The 16,183-nt window shown below is 41.5% G+C and overlaps 1 protein-coding gene across 6 annotated transcripts in view; it reads right to left on the bottom strand.

The window, feature by feature from the left end:
* The window catches only part of LOC133561972 (solute carrier family 45 member 4-like), a 63,821-nt gene extending 47,888 nt beyond the window's left edge, over positions 1-15,933 (bottom strand). For 4 of the 6 annotated variants that reach the window (XM_061915723.1, XM_061915719.1, XM_061915722.1 and 1 more), the window contains exon 1: positions 15,765-15,933. The gene's annotated coding sequence lies outside the window, so the exon portion shown is untranslated. Of the gene's footprint in view, positions 1-4,507; positions 4,573-6,722; positions 7,111-15,764 lie in introns of those variants that run through there. The other 2 variants (XM_061915721.1, XM_061915720.1) reach the window with 2 other exon arrangements.
* Positions 15,934-16,183: the final 250 nt, after the last annotated feature.

Raw genomic sequence — 16,183 nt, 5'->3', positions numbered from 1 at the left:
TATATCTTAGGGACCTATAGACTGTAACTCTGTTGCTTCAGCAACAGATAGTATATTCTGTCTTGACACTTTGTATTGATATTTTGTATTACATTCTTCCCTTAAATCATCATGTTTACAGTGATTGTTTTACCGTATTTTTCGGACTATAACTCGCAGTTTTTTTTCATAGTTTGGCCGGGGGTGCGACTTATACTCCGGAGCGATTTATGTGTGAAATTCTAAGAGACAAAGAATATGTCAGCAATCGTCACCTCCACGTCAACCAATAAGAATTTGACGGGGGAGGGTCATGGCAGAAGTGCATTGTGGGTCATGGAATGCTAACTGCTATATGCTATATGCTACTGTCGTAGCTATTAAAATGGATCATTTCATCGTTGCCGGTAACTTATAAAAACTGAGAAGGGCTGAACAAAAATGGCACAGAAAAAGAAATAATGTACTGCAGATTAGACAATATCAAATAACATTATTTAACTCATTCACGGAAGAGACGTAGAAAATGTCAGCAATCGTCACACACACGTCACATACACGTCAACCAATAAGAATTTGGCGGGGGAGGGTCATGGCAGAAGTGCATTGTGGGTCATGGAATGCTAACTGCTATATGCTACTGCCGTAGCTATTAAAATGGATCATTTCATCGTTGGCAGTAACTTATAAAAACTGAGGAGGGCTGAACAAAATAGCACCGAAAAAGGAAATCATGTACTGCAGATTACAAGCTGGACGTCGTGAAATATGCAGCAGAAAACGACAGGAGGAAGCGGCGCATACCTTTGGAGTTGGCAGAGTTGTTTAGAAGCAACATCGAGGAAAAACATTTCATCGGATTTATCGATTAGGAGTGACAGATTGTTTGGTAAACGTATAGCATGTTCTATATGTTATAGTTATTTGAATGACTCTTACCATAATATGTTAAGTTAACATACCAGGCACCTTCTCAGTTGGTTATTTATGCGTCATATAACGTACACTTATTCAGCCTGTTGTTCACTATTCTTTATTTATTTTAAATTGTCTTTCAAATGTCTATCCTTGGTGTTGGATTTTAACAAATACATTTCCTCCAAAAATGTGACTTATACTCCAGTGCGACGTATATATGTTTTTTTCCTTCTTTATTATGCATTTTCGGCCGGTGCGACATATACTCCGGAGCAATTTATAATCCGAAAAATACGGTATATGTATTTTTTATGTTTGTTGCTTTGGATAAAAGTGTCTGCCAAATACTTAAACATATATAAACACCTGAAAGTCTTTATATCAGCTAAAACCACCAATCTGTTTCACTGGATTCATAATAAAACCAAATTCTGTCTTACCCAACAATATAAGTATTTTAATATTTTTACTTAACGACTTATTCCTGGTTACAACTATATTGTTAATCAATCAATCAATCCTAAAAATATTGTCTTATATTTTGCCCAAAATAAGAATGCATCATAATCAGTGGCGGCTGGTGAATTTTGTTTTAGGTGGGGCTGAAAGTTTGTAAACCTAACCCCTGTAGGAGCGTCATCCTCCCTCAGAAGATTTTTTTGTGATTTTCACATACAAATATTGAAGATCTTTGCTCCTTCTCAACTCTATGGTTATATTCTTTTCACAAAATACAACCAATTGTATGTTAATGTTAAATCTTACCTGAGAAAAGTAATCCCCCGATTCGTATTTTCAGTGCTCATAGCAATGCACTTCCTACTTCCGGCAACAAACGTGTGTTCCAATCATGGCAGACCTGGTAATAAACGCCTAAGACTACTTTTTTTGGACAAATGAGGATTCACAACCTTATATTTTTTAACCTGAATATGCAGAGAATGAACTACTGCCTCTAGCTAAGAAGATAAGGTGAAACGTAAAATCAGACGGAAAGCAGAGAGAGTCAGGATCAACATGACTTGATGTCGTAAATGTGGAGCTTGGAGCCAAGTTATGCAGACAGAAATGGACAGCTTCTGCAAAGTGGCAGAGAATGGTATTTTTGATGGAAATACTTTTTTGTATCCGGCAAGGATGACGCTGCCTAAAGAAACTGCATTACAACAATAGATGAAGTGTTTGCGATAACAAACACTTTTTTCCGCCCACCCAAAATGAAATGGAAACGCCCCTGTAGCACATCATGCTTGTTATTACAACTACACACTCTGTCGAGCTGGCTGTGTGCAACAAAACATAAAATGTGGGCTAATACTTAACAGACATTGTAAAATAACTTCATGGTTTTCAGTGCATTACAAAATCGATTCAGCTGCTGACGTAGAAGGTAGCTTTCCTCTTGCCAATGCCGTTGCAGTGTGGGTGTTTCTCAGCAAGGCGATGTGTTACTAACGCAAAAAAAAAAAGTTCCTCAGTGTTCGTTCTTACAATGACAATGTCGCTACAGCTTGGGTAATATGCAGGTTATAGAACGTAAATGAAGTATTGGCATCTGGCATAATACAAAAGTAAATATTGTGAACACCATTATCAGTGTGCAGTTGAATAGCAGCTGGAATAAAGGTCCTTCTGAAGCGTTCAGACTTGTATCTGGCACTGAAGTTGCTGTTGTTGTTCACATCCAGGGCTTGAAAGGGGTGGGAGGAGTTACTCATGATGGTCTTGTTCATTGAGAGCATCAGGGACAGCATGGCTCAGATTGTTGACCCCTCACCCAATAGTTGTGGGTCAGATCCTCCCCCCAAGGCTAGGAGGACCATGTTGAAGTATCCTTGAGCAAAATACTGAAAACCCAGTTGAACTGAAGCCCACTGATGCTGCGTCATCAGTAGGTTAATGTGGTAAAAGTGTCAAAGCACTATGAGTTTCATGATGGTTTCCCTATACTCCTTCTTATCCCGTCTGTTGAGGCCACCAATCGCTGTATCACCAACTCAATAGATGGTGTGGGGCAACGGCACAAACATTATTCCCTGTGCTGCTCAGGATGGTGTCTGCAGGTCTTCAGGTAAGGTCTTTTCCACACACAGGTATGTTCGGTCGGTATGTGCACTGAAGGGTATCCATGTGAGGTGCCTTATTAGGGAGGACCAGCCTCTCTAGCACCTTCTTTATATGAGAGGTGAAGTCCATAGTCCTTGTTGTCTGTAGGCAAGATGTTTCCAAAAGCTTTGGGACCTTCTCAGGACGCAGGCACATACAAACCCCGCTTCCATATGAGTTGGGAAATTGTGTTAGATGTAAATATAAACGGAATACAATGATTTGTAAATCATTTTCAACCCATATTCAGTTGAATATGCTACAAAGACAACACATTTGATGTTAAACTGTTAAACATTTTTTAATTTTTTTGCAAATAATCATTTACTTTAGAATTTGATGCCAGCAACACATGACAAAGAAGTTGGGAAAGGTGGCAATAAATACTGATAAAGTTGAGGAATGCTCATCAAACACTTATTTGGAACATCTCACAGGTGTGTAGGCTAATTGGGAACAGGTGGGTGCCATGTTTGGCTATAATAACAGCTTTCCAAAAAATGCTCAGTCTTTCACAAGAAAGGATGGGACGAGGACGAGGTACACCCCTTTGTACACAACTGCGTGAGCAAATAGCCAAACAGTTTAAGAACAACGTTTCTCAAAGTGAAATTCCAACAAATTTAGGGATTTCAACATTTACTGTCCATAATATCATCAGAAGGTTCAGAGAATCTGGGGAAATCACTCCACCTAAGGGGCATGGCCGGAAACCAACATTGAATGACCGTGACCTTCGATCCCTCAGACGGCACTGTATCAAAAACCGACATCAATCTCGAAAGGACGTCACCACATGGGCTCAAGAACACTTCAGAAAACCACTGTCACTAAATACAGTTTGTCGCTACATCTGTAAGTGCCAGTTAAAGCTCTACTATGCAAAGCAAAAGCCATTTATCAACAACATCCAGAAACGCAGCCGGCTTCTCTGGGCCCGAGATTATTGAAGATTGACTGATGCAAAGTGGAAAAGTGTTCTGTGGTCTGATGAGTCCACATTTCAATTTGTTTTTGGAAATATTCAACATCGTGTCATCCGGACCAAAGGGGAAGCGAACCATCCAGACTGTTATCGACGCAAAGTTCAAAAGCCAGCATCTTTGATGGTATGGGGGTGCATTAGTGCCCAAGGCATGGGTAACTTACACATCTGTGAAGGCACCATTAAAGCCTACTGAAATTAGATTTTCTTATTTAAACGGGGATAGCAGGTCCATTCTATGTGTCATACTTGATCATTTCGCGATATTGCCATATTTTTGCTGAAAGGATTTAGTAGAGAACATCCACGATAACGTTTGCAACTGTCGGTGTTAAGAGAAAAGCCCTGCCTCTACCGGAAGTCGAAGACGATGACGTCGCAAGTGTGGGGGCTCGTCACATATTCACGCGATTGCATTGGGACGGATTCCGATGTTTTTAAACACATTTACTAGGATAATTCTGGGAAATCCCTTATATTTCTATTGTGTTGCTAGTGTTTTAGTGAGTTAAATACTACCTGATAGTCGGAAGGGTGTCTCCACGGGTGTCTTGACGCCAGTGTCACAGGGGAGTCGACGGCAGCTATGGACGGCACAAGTTTAGCTTTTCTCGGGTAAGAACTGACTTTTTAACCACAATTTTCTCACCGAAACCTGCTGGTTGGGATCCATGTCTGCTTGACCGCGCTCTGAATCCATAGTAAAGTTTCAACTCTGAGAATTTTAAACAAGGAATCACTGTGTGTTTGTGTGGCTAAAGGTTAAAGCTTTCCAACTCTATCTTTCTACTGTGACTTCTCCAATATTAATTGAACAAATTGCAAAAGATTCAGCAACACAAATGTCCAAAATACTGTGTAATTATGCCGTTAAAGCAGACGACATTTAGCTGTGTGTGTGCGTAGCGCTCATACTTCTTAAAAACGCGTGACGTCTGGTGTACACGTCATCATTACACAACGTTTTCAAGACAAAACTCCCGGGAAATTTAAAATTGTAATTTAGTAAACTAAAAAAGCCGTATTGGCATGTGTTGCAATGTTAATATTTCATCATTTATATATAAACTATCAGACTGCGTGGTGGGTAGTAGTGGGTTTCAGTAGGCCTTTAATGCTGAAAGGTATATACAGGTTTTGGAACAATATATGCTGCCATCTAAGCGCCGTCTTTTTCATGGACGCCCCTGCTTATTTCAGCAGGACAATGCCAAGCCACATTCAACACGTGTTACAACAGCGTGGCTTCATAAAAAAAGAGTGTGGATACTTTCCTGGCCCGCCTGCAGTCAAGACCTGTCTCCCATCCGAAATGTGTGGCGCATTATTAAGCGTAAAATACGACAGCGGAGACCCCGGACTGTTGAACGACTGAAGCTCTACATAAAACAAGAATGGGAAATAATTCCACTTACAAAGTTTCAACAATTAGTTTCCTCAGTTCCAAAACGTTTATTGAGTGTTGTTAAAAGAAAAGGTGATGTAACACCGTAGTGAACATGCCCTTTCCCAACTACTTTAGCACGTGTTGCAGCCATTAAATTCTAAGTTAATTATTATTTGCAAAAAAAAAAAAAAGTTCATGAGTTTGAACATCAAATATCTTGTCTTTGTAGTGCATTCAATTGAATATGGGTTGAAAAGGATTTGCAAATCATTGTATTCCGTTTATATGTACATCTAACACAATTTCCCAACTCATATGGATACGGGGTTTGTATTAAGCAGCTCCACTAAAATCTCACACTTTAGCAGAGCAGGGGCCTAATGTACAAAAAGTACAAAGCTCGCGTATGCACAAAAATCAGCCGTACGCCCTTTTTCATGGCAAAGTTGAGATGTATCAAAACTGACGTTGACATGGAAATGTCCACTGCCTAACGGCAACTTCATAGCTGTTTTACGCACATTTCTACAGGTGTGGATACTTTAGCTACACACATAATATAAAATAAAAAGTTCACACAACTAAGCTCGCTGTGACCAGCACAATCTGTTTTACATTACACAAATTAGTAAATTGCGATGTAACAAAGAAATCTGCTTGGATTTGTGCGTGCTAACTAGGGCTGGGCGATATATCAATATACTCGATATATCGCAGGTTTGTCTCTGTGTGATATAGAAAATGACAATATCGTGATATTCGAGTATACGTTCTCCCGCAGTTGCTTTTAGCTGCGGGCATTACACTACAGGCTCTTCTCACTCTTTGTTGTCTCTCCTTCTCACAGACAGCAAGCGCACCTTCTTACATACGTCACATACATATACGCCCCCGCGGCGCAGAGAGGTAGCGGAATGGGTAACGTTAGCTGTGGTGGTGCGAGTGGTAATACGAGAGAAAGAAGGTGTGAATTTGTTAACAAATGAAGGAATAATTAATTCCCAGGAAAAACAGCACAGGGTCCATCGTCTGGCGGTGGTTTGGCTTTAAGTGGGAATATGTCAAACAGACAACCGTAATTTGTCAAGTGTGGGGCAAAAGTGTTGCTACAAAAAGTAACACTACTGCTAATATGTAGCATCATTTGAAAAGTCACCTGTTAGACAACGAAGAGTGCTTTCTCTGCATGACAACATCTCAGTTCTGTCTGACTTTGTCCTACTGCAGCTGTTGTTACAATTTACGACTCGCTGTTCAAACCCTCTGCTTTTTTTTCCATCCCTCTTCTACCCGGCACTAGTCTGTCGATGTCTCACCCACAGTAGCTCCTCCAAGATCATGTCTTACCCTTTTCTCAAACTTTCCGGCCTGTATGCCAGAACAGCAAAGTCTTGGGCGCACTTCCTAGACCTCCTCTGCTTTTTTTTGGCACATACCATATTTAGATAGTCGACAGTACGTGTGGAGGGGCGTGGTCGACGCGTCTCCTGCGGGCAGGGCGTGCGCAGGAGCCGGCTGTGAAGCAATGACAGGGGAGGAGATTTCTCAGCTGGGACGAGTTGTCTAATCACCTGTCTCTTTATCAGGGGGGCCGGAGACCATGAATGGGGTCGAAAGACCGAGAGAGACGCGGGGTGAGACTGACACCGAAAGGCACGGGAGGCTGCGGGAGAAAGACTGGCGTGACAGAAACGAAAGACTGAAACTGTGTATATATATTCGCATGCGCCAAAAGAAAAGAGAAAGGAAACAAAAAATAAATAAAAACGGTGTCAATCCAGCTTGGTGGTGAGTGATCCGGGAGAACGCAAGCCGAAAGGCGTCTACAGTACGATTTAAGATAGTATAAAAGACAAAGACATATTAGTATGGGTATAAAAAGATATTAAGAAGGGCACAGAGGGGTGACACTTTTTTTAAGAGATATATTTGTTTCTCGCCTACAGTTAAGCACGGTTGTGATAGCATCACGGTTTGAGGCAGCATGATTCTTGCCAACAGTCAAGAGCTCCTGTTCATTAAGGGAAACATGAAGTCCAATTTTGTACTGTGATATTGTGAGCCCCTCCTCTGAAAGTGGGCCACATGGCAATTATCCAAAACCCAAACTCTCATCCAAGATGACAAGTGCTTTGCTGAAGAAGCTGAAGTGGAAGACAAAGACACGGCATCCTTAAGCGGAAGGAAGGAGGAGAGGAGGGGGAATGCAAAGTGTCTAACATCAACCAGTGATGTCATCATGGAGGAGTGAAAGATCCATCCATCCATTTTCTACCGCTCGTCACTCTCGGGGTCGTGCTGGAGCCTATCGCAGCTACACGGGTGTAGGGCGGGGTAGACCCTGATGATTCCAGTAAAACATGTGTAGCTTTGCTCAATTCCATTTTTCAGGAAAATTGATAAGGCAGTGCTCCATAACAAAGGTACCTAAACTAAATAGTCACACTTTGAACACAATTTGGACATGAGGTATACTCACTTGTGCTGCCATAGGATAGCAAATCTATAATATTTTCGAAGCTAAAGCATATTTAAGCATTATTTCTTTAGAATTGTCCCTCGAGAGGATATGGTAAACAAGTTTGCTTAAATGTGACAGTGTGCGTATATATATATATATATATATATATATTTTTTTTTTTTTACAAACTGTAGTTACCATGCAAACTCTGTTATACAAGGCAGTAAAAGTTGCATGCAAAATTAATCCACTTTTCTGGATAAACCAGTGGTTCCAAAAGTGGGTGTAGCGCAACGACGTGGAGGCGTTAAGCGGGAACAACGATAAATGATAAATGGTTTGTACTAGTATAGCGCTTTTCTACCTTCAAAGTACTCAAAGCGCTTTGACACTACTTCCACATTTACCCATTTACACACACATTCACACACTGATGGAGGGAGCTGCCATGCAAGGCGCTAACCAGCACCCATCAGGAGCAAGGGTGAAGTGTCTTGCTCAGGACACAACGGACGTGACGAGGTTGGTACTAGGTGGGGATTGAACCAGGGACCCTCGGGTTGCGCACGGCCACTATCCCACTGCGCCACGCCGTCTGGATAAACAAAACTCAAAATACAAAGAAAAAAGCTTAAATGTTACTAATAACCAATAATTAACAATACCATAACATTTTTCTTTAAATGTGTATCACGTACCTAACCATGGGCTCAAAAATGTTGGTGACCACTGAGTCTTGATTGATTTTTGTTTAAGTTTAACCCTCACACATGCAGTAGATGCTGCCATTGTGTTTTTAGCAAATATCAGATCAATTCTAAAAAATACATGTTCTTACTGCAAACAACGTTATTGGCAGATTGTTCTCACACTGTATTTTTGTCTACACACGCAGCATGTTTTTGGGAGGGCCCCAAAGTCATATTTTTATGTTCCAAAAGGGAGACATGGCAGAAAAGTTTGAGAACCACTGCGATAATTAGACAACCTTGGAGCCGGATTTTACATCAAAGTTAGTTTGCATTCGTTAATTTTTACTTCTGATGTCCTGAGGTTTATATCACAGCAGTTGAAAGTTTTCATTAGAGCTAAAAATGTCAAAGATTAATTAATGTCTCTCATTGTATAATATGTGACTATCCAAAATACGAGGCAATGCTTGAACAAAAAAAGCATTTTTTCAGTATTTTAATAGTTTGTAAACTTAAATGCCCATAAAGCAAGTGGACAAAAAACTATCCCCAATTTGTATCTCATTGAGATTAAACCCGACACAATTTGTGGTGTGCAATCCAATTTGTATCTCATAAAGACTAAACCTAACTCAATTTGTGCTGTGCAAATTGTTTCGTTGCTATTGCTGTAGTTGTTAGTAGCCACAAAGCGTGTGTATTTTTTGCTCTATGGTTATTTTCACACTTGTGGGGTTAATTTGTATCTTTATTACAAAAACATTGTTTTGGACAAATTATTTATATAATTTGTACGTATCTGACTTTTGTACAGTGGTTTTTCTTATATCAAACTATGATGACATTTTATTGAAGAAAAAATTGTGAGCAAGATTTGCGTGTTTAAAAATTGAGTTTGTTAAAAAACAGTGCTCTAAAGATCTGTTTGTTTCAGTGAAAAAAAATCAGTGCAGAAATATTTGTTGCTTCAAAACTAAAGACTCCATCCATTTTCTACCGCTTGTCCCTTTCCGGGTCACGGGGGCGGGAGCCTATCCCAGTTGCACTCGGGTGGAAGGCAGAGTACACCCTGGACAAGTCGCCCCCTCATCGCAGGGCAAACACAGATAGACAAACATTCACACACCAGGACCAATTTAGTGTTGCTAATCAACCTATCCCCAGGTGCATGTCTTTGGAGGTGGGAGGAAGCCGGAGTACCCGGAAGGAACCCACGCAGTCACGGGGAGAACATGCAAACTCCACACAGAAAGACCCTGAATCTGGGAAACAAACCCAGGACCTTCTTATTGTGAGGCACCAGCACTAGCAACCAATTTTCCCTCCAATTGTTCATATCTGTGAGCAATGCAATAACCCCTGTTCCAACGTGCTGCCATAATAGATTGACAAAAAAAAATACAGCACAAACAAATGGGACATGTTTGGGGAGGTTTTGACTAGGTGGCTAGGAAGGCTAGTTAAGAATAATGAAACGTGAACAAAAAAACTATGATAGACAAAATAAATTGCAGCACAAACGAATGGGACACACATTTGGAGATGGATGACGTCACGAGTCAGACAATGACTTTTATAATAACTTAAACACTGTAACGGTAGAGACTAGGGATGTCCCGATCCGATATTGATATCGGAAATCGGTCCGATATTAGCCAAAAAAGTGAATATCGGATTTTATCGGACTGAATCTAAAAACTCCGATATAAGCGCTCCGATATAAGCTGTCCATTTGCCGCTGCAGCACTTCTATAATAGGTGACTGGTTTGATCACACTCCAACACAGTAGGTGGCGGCAATGCCCCTTAATTAACGTTGCTGGCGGCCGCGGAAGAAGAGCGTCTCTGATCCGGCTTGCACAGCCCACGTGATCACAACAACGACAACGCGTGTGCTCAGCAAAGTGTACTGATGTCGGCTGTGTGGAAGTATTTTAACTCACAGCATGCCGAAATGCTTATCTTCTTAAAAAAAAATCTCCACATTATGCTCGGACTGCAGAAAGTGGAGAAGGAGGAGGAGGAGTAGTAAGGGTAGTCAGCACTGACTGATTATTATTAGTTTTATGCTCTTGTTATTAGAGTGATATGTTTATTGTGTTTACACTATTCTTCAGTGAAGACTAAGAGTAATTATTACATTGTTTTGGGCATAGTCAGTCAGTGAAACTGGAGCTGTGAACTCTTAATTTAGAGCAGTTGGACAGTGGACAATATTGTGTTGTTTTTGTGGTTTTTGTCCCTGCCCACAGTTGTTTCCAACATATGCTGACAGTAAAAAAAATAACTGAAGTGAACTTGAATTGTTTGCACTTTAAAACGTTTTTTGTTTTTTTTATTGGATTTATTTAGGTTATTTTTCAGCGTCTTTTAATTTATTTTTAATTTATTCTTTTCAATTGTATATTTATGTTGGTAGTCCTATGAGCCAAAAGAACCCGATAGGACTCCTTCTTCAGCTTGACGGCATCCCTCACCGCTGGTGTCCACCAGCGGGTTCTAGGATTACCGCCACGACAAGCACCAACTACCTTGCGGCCACAGCTCCGATCAGCCGCCTCGACAATAGAGGTGCGGAACATGGTCCACTCGGACTCAATGTCCAGCACCTCCCTCGTGACATGTTCAAAGTTCCTCCGGAGGTGGGAATTGAAACTTTCTCTGACAGGAGACTCTGCCAGACGTTCCCAGCAAACCCTCACAATGCGTTTGGGCCTGCCAGGTCTGTCCGGCATCCTCCCCCACCATCGCAGCCAACTCACCACCAGGTGGTGATCGGTAGAAAGCTCCGCCCCCTCTCTTTATCCTCACCTATGGTCATGAGCTTTGGGTCATGACCGAAAGGATAAGATCACGGGTACAAGCGGCCGAAATGAGTTTCCTCCGCCGTGTGGCGGGGCTCTCCCTTAGAGATAGGGTGAGAAGCTCTGTCATCCGGGAGGAACTCAAAGTAAAGCCGCTGCTCCTCCACATGGAGAGGAGCCAGATGAGGTGGTTCGGGCATCTGGTCAGGATGCCACCCGAACGCCTCCCTAGGGAGGTGTTTAGTGCACTTCCAACCGGTAGGAGGCCACGGGGAAGACCCAGGACACGTTGGGAAGACTATGTCTCCCGGCTGGCCTGGGAACGCCTCGGGATCCCCCGGGAAGAGCTAGACGAAGTGGCTGGGGAGAAGGAAGTCTGGGCTTCCCTGCTTAGGCTGCTGCCCCCGCGACCCGACCTCGGATAGGCGGAAGAAGATGGATGGATGGATGGATTTATGTTAGTATTAGTGGTTATTTTGCACTTTAAATATAACATTTTGTTTTTATTGGATTTGTTGAGGTAATACTCTTATGTTGAAGGTTAACATTTATGTAACCAATTGGTTAATAATAAATGGGTCAGTTTTTCCTATACCTACTCTTGCTGACTATTGTTTTCTGTTTTAACACTACAACATCAGTAACAGTAACATCACTTTATCAAGCCTTTTCTAACATTCTACAAAACAAAATAAGGAATAAATATATGTATGATTTGTGCCTATATCATATCGTATTGATATCGGTATCGGCAAATACTTAAGGCTACAATATCGGTATCGTATCGGAAGTGAAAAAGTTGTATCGGGACATCCCTAGTAGAGACGGAAAATGTCTACAGCACAAACCAGCACAAATGATTGAGACAAGAAGAAACATATTAAAACTGTTCTTGCTTATCAATAGCATCTTGCTAAAGTAAGCAATAAAAATTGAAAAACAAAATGTATCTCTTCTTTGTGATGCTACACAGGATACCAGTGACAACAAAAAATGTGACAATAACCACAGAACTGCAAATGCAAAAAAAGTCTGTCCTAAAGTACAACGTAGAAACGTCTATCATAACAATAATAACAGAATGTACACCACAAATTGAGCTGTGTTATTCTTTGCTACCACACAAGTAGACAGTGTAAGTGATGGCAAAGAGAAAAAGTGAATGGAGTTTAATTGATCTCTTTTTTGCGTTTGAGTTTTGTGAATTTAGTTTTATATCAAATTATGCTGACAATTTCATTGAATACAAAATGTGAGCAAAATGTGTGTGTTTAAAAATTCGGTTTGTTAAAATAGTGTTTCAAAATTTTGTGTAAAACTCAAGACCCTCTTTCAGTAAATTAGAACTGAAGCAATCGATCTCAGATCCAGCAAATGCAGAGCTTCGGTCTTAATTCACCTCAAGTAAGTCTTAAGTTGGCAGCACGGTGGCGTAGCTGTTAGCAATGTTGCCTCTAAGGTACGCGCCTGTGCAATTGGACACTGCTCACGCGTCTTCTGCGTACGGCAAATCTAGGCTGCGCACAAAATCGAATAAAAAGATACGCGCGAACAGTGTGCACGTCTGCCGTCGCTCACATGTGCACCACTGAATGCTCAAGGAGTTTTGGTGTTTGCTCACACATATGAAAAATTGGAGGGTAAATTGGTTTAGTGCTGGTGCCTCACAATAAGAAGGTCCTGGGTTCGTTTCCCAGATTCAGGGTCTTTCTGTGTGGAGTTTGCATGTTCCCTCCGGGTACTCCGGCTTCCTCCCACCTCCAAAGACATGCACCTGGGGATAGGTTGATTGGCAACACTAAATTGGCCCTAGTGTGTGAATGTTGTCTGTCTATCTGTGTTGGCCCTGCGATGAGCTGGCGACTTGTCCAGGGTGTAACCCGCCTTCCACCCGAATGCAGCTGAGATAGACTCCAGCACCCCCCCGCAACCCCAAAAGGGACAAGCGGTAGAAAATGGGTGGATGGATGTTATTAACCTTCTATTAGTTTCTCTTGTTATATTCTTATTTCACGGTTATATTTTTATTCCCATTGTTGCTTTTTATTTTTATTGTAATATTTTTTCTAATTTGTTTCCATTTGTAACCCCATTATTTACTTTTTAAATATATCTCAACTCTGTACACTGCTGCTGGTATTTTAATTTTCCTGAAGGAACACTCCTGAAGGAATCAATAAAGTACTATCTATCTATTAGTGTTGTCCCGATACCAATATTTTGGTGCCGGTACTAAAATTATTTCGATACTTTTCTAAATAAAGGGCACCACAAAAAATTGTGGTTGCCGCGGCACAGTGGTTGAAAAACACTGAGTTAGACAAAAAAAAGTTTTGCAGCACAAACAAATGAGACAAGTTTGTGGAGATTTTGACAAGGTGGGGTGGCTGGATGATGTCACTAGTCAGAACATTTATTTTTGAATAACTTAAAAAATGTAAAGGCACAAACGAAAACTTTGGCAGTACAAACGAATAGAATAAAGGCCTACTGAAACCCACTACTACCGACCACGAGGTCTGATAGTTTATATATCAATGATGAAATCTTAACATTGCAACACACGCCAATTCGGCCGGTTTAGTTTACTAAATTGCAATTTAAAATTTCCAGCGAAGTATCCTGTTGAAAACGTCGCGGAATGATGACGCGTATGATGACGTTAGCGGTTGCAGCGGACATGTTCTTCCAGCCCGATCCAAGCTATAAGTAGTCTGCTTTAATCGCAAAATTATACAGATTTCCGGACATCTGTGTTGCTGAATCTTTTGCAATTTGTTCAATTAATAATGGAGACTACAAAGACGAAAGATGTTGGTGGAAAGCGGTGTATTGCGGTCGGCTGTAGCAAAACAAACACAGCCAGTGTTTCTTTGTTAACATTCCCTAAAGATGACGGTGAAGCTTTAATAAGGAACAAAGCAGTCAAGCGAACATGGTTCTCTAACACATGTCAACCAGCAGGTTTCGGTGAGAAAATTTTGGTAATAAGTCGGCTCTTACCGTAGACATGAGCGGAGCTTTTGTCGTTCCTCCTGCAGCTGTAAAAGAGGCAACTGCGACTCTTTTGGCTCCTCCGTGGATCCCTCAGAGACACTGGAGGTCACCACACCCCTCCGACTTTCAGGTATAAATGATAAATGGGTTGTACTTGTATAGCGCTTTTCTACCTTCAAGGTACTCAAAGCGCTTTGACACTACTTCCACATTTACCCATTCACACACACATTCACACAATGATGGAGGGAGCTGCCATGCAAGGCACTAACCAGCACCCATCAGGAGCAAGGGTGAAGTGTCTTGCCAGAACACATCGGACGTGACGAGGTTGGTACTAGGTGGGGATTGAAGTAGGGACCCTCGGGTTGCGCACGGCCACTCTCCCACAGTGCTAATCTCAGTAAAACACTAGTAACACAATAAGCAGATAAGGGATTTTCCAGAGTTATCCTAGTAAATGTGTCTAATAAGATCTGAATCGCTCCCACTGCCCTCGTCTTTTTTATCTTCTTCTTCTAACCTTTCACTCTCACTATCCTCATCCACGAATCTTTTATCCTCGCTCAAATTAATGTGGAAATTGTCGCTTTCTCAGTCCGAATCGCTCTCGCTGCTGGTGGCCATGATGGTAAACAATGTGCGGATGTGAGGAGCTCTACAACCAGTGACGTCCCGTGCACATCGTCTGCTACTTCCGGTACAGGCAAGGCTTTTTTATTAGCGACCAAAAGTTGCGAACTTTATCGTGGATGTTCTCTACTAAATCCTTTCAGCAAAAATATGGCAATATTGCGAAATGATGAAGTATGACACATAGAATGGACCTGCTATCTCTGTTTAAATAAGAAAATCTAATTTCAGTAAGCCTTTAAGTTTGGGGGAACCTTTTGACAAGGTGGTGGCGGGCAACTTTATACAACTATTCTGTGGTGGCATTACAAATATTCTGGGGTGGCATCAAATAGAAAGCAATATTGCAAGATTTGCTGAGGTTTTGAGCGACTTTTTTTTCCTCTGAACATGTGGTTGTGGTCAAGAAACCACGCATAGGACATATCCGATACTTTCCTATCTGATGGGTGCACATATTCTCCAGAGTGGAATTGAGGTGGAATGTAAAGTATTGGACTGGTGTGGTTGTGTAAATGTCTTGAGGGGATTGTTGAGCCAGTCAGGACATGTTTTTGTCAAGCTAAGCATAACTTTGTCTTACCTGTTGATGTTGCAACATACCTTTACTCTTCAGCGTGTAGCCAACACTAGCAGCAGGTTGGCGGCAAGAGTAAAATAAACATTAAAAAAAAGCTATGCGTCAAGTTGAGATGGATGGCAAAAAGACTGCATATTGTTGGCTAACATTCAACTTAGAGCGCTTACCCGGCGGAAACACGACACGTTCTTAAAAGGAGTTCTGAAGATGTACAGAACATACCTGAGGATGTTATTTGTCGAGTCGTCCCGCCGGAACTATGTTCGATACCGCGGACAGCGAAAGTGTGAACGTTGGCTAGCAGGCTGGCTAACCTCTGCCAGCTACTAGAGATGGGTGCGCTTCAACGAACCCCCCCTCAATCTCGCCGGTTTCCACAGTAACAAAGAGAGGCGTGGCCAAAATCGAAGGCGTGCAACGTCATCGTAGGTTCATTTCCGGAAGGCGGGGTTACAACGTAACGGTGCGTTGAATAAAAGAAAACAAATTCAAAGAATACATATGACAATTGTTAATGATGTTGAATTAATTTAGTTTCACATTAAATAAACATAACATCAATAAACATATAACAAAACATGTATTAATGTGTAATAAATAAGTATTCTTTCGGGGGTTATTGTCGCCCTCTGCTGTACGAA

This window comes from Nerophis ophidion, linkage group LG11 (assembly GCF_033978795.1).
Source record: "Nerophis ophidion isolate RoL-2023_Sa linkage group LG11, RoL_Noph_v1.0, whole genome shotgun sequence".
In the NCBI taxonomy this organism is placed as follows: domain Eukaryota; kingdom Metazoa; phylum Chordata; class Actinopteri; order Syngnathiformes; family Syngnathidae; genus Nerophis; species Nerophis ophidion.
Note: the sequence above shows the minus strand (reverse complement) of the source record. Positions and strands in the feature narration are given on the sequence as shown.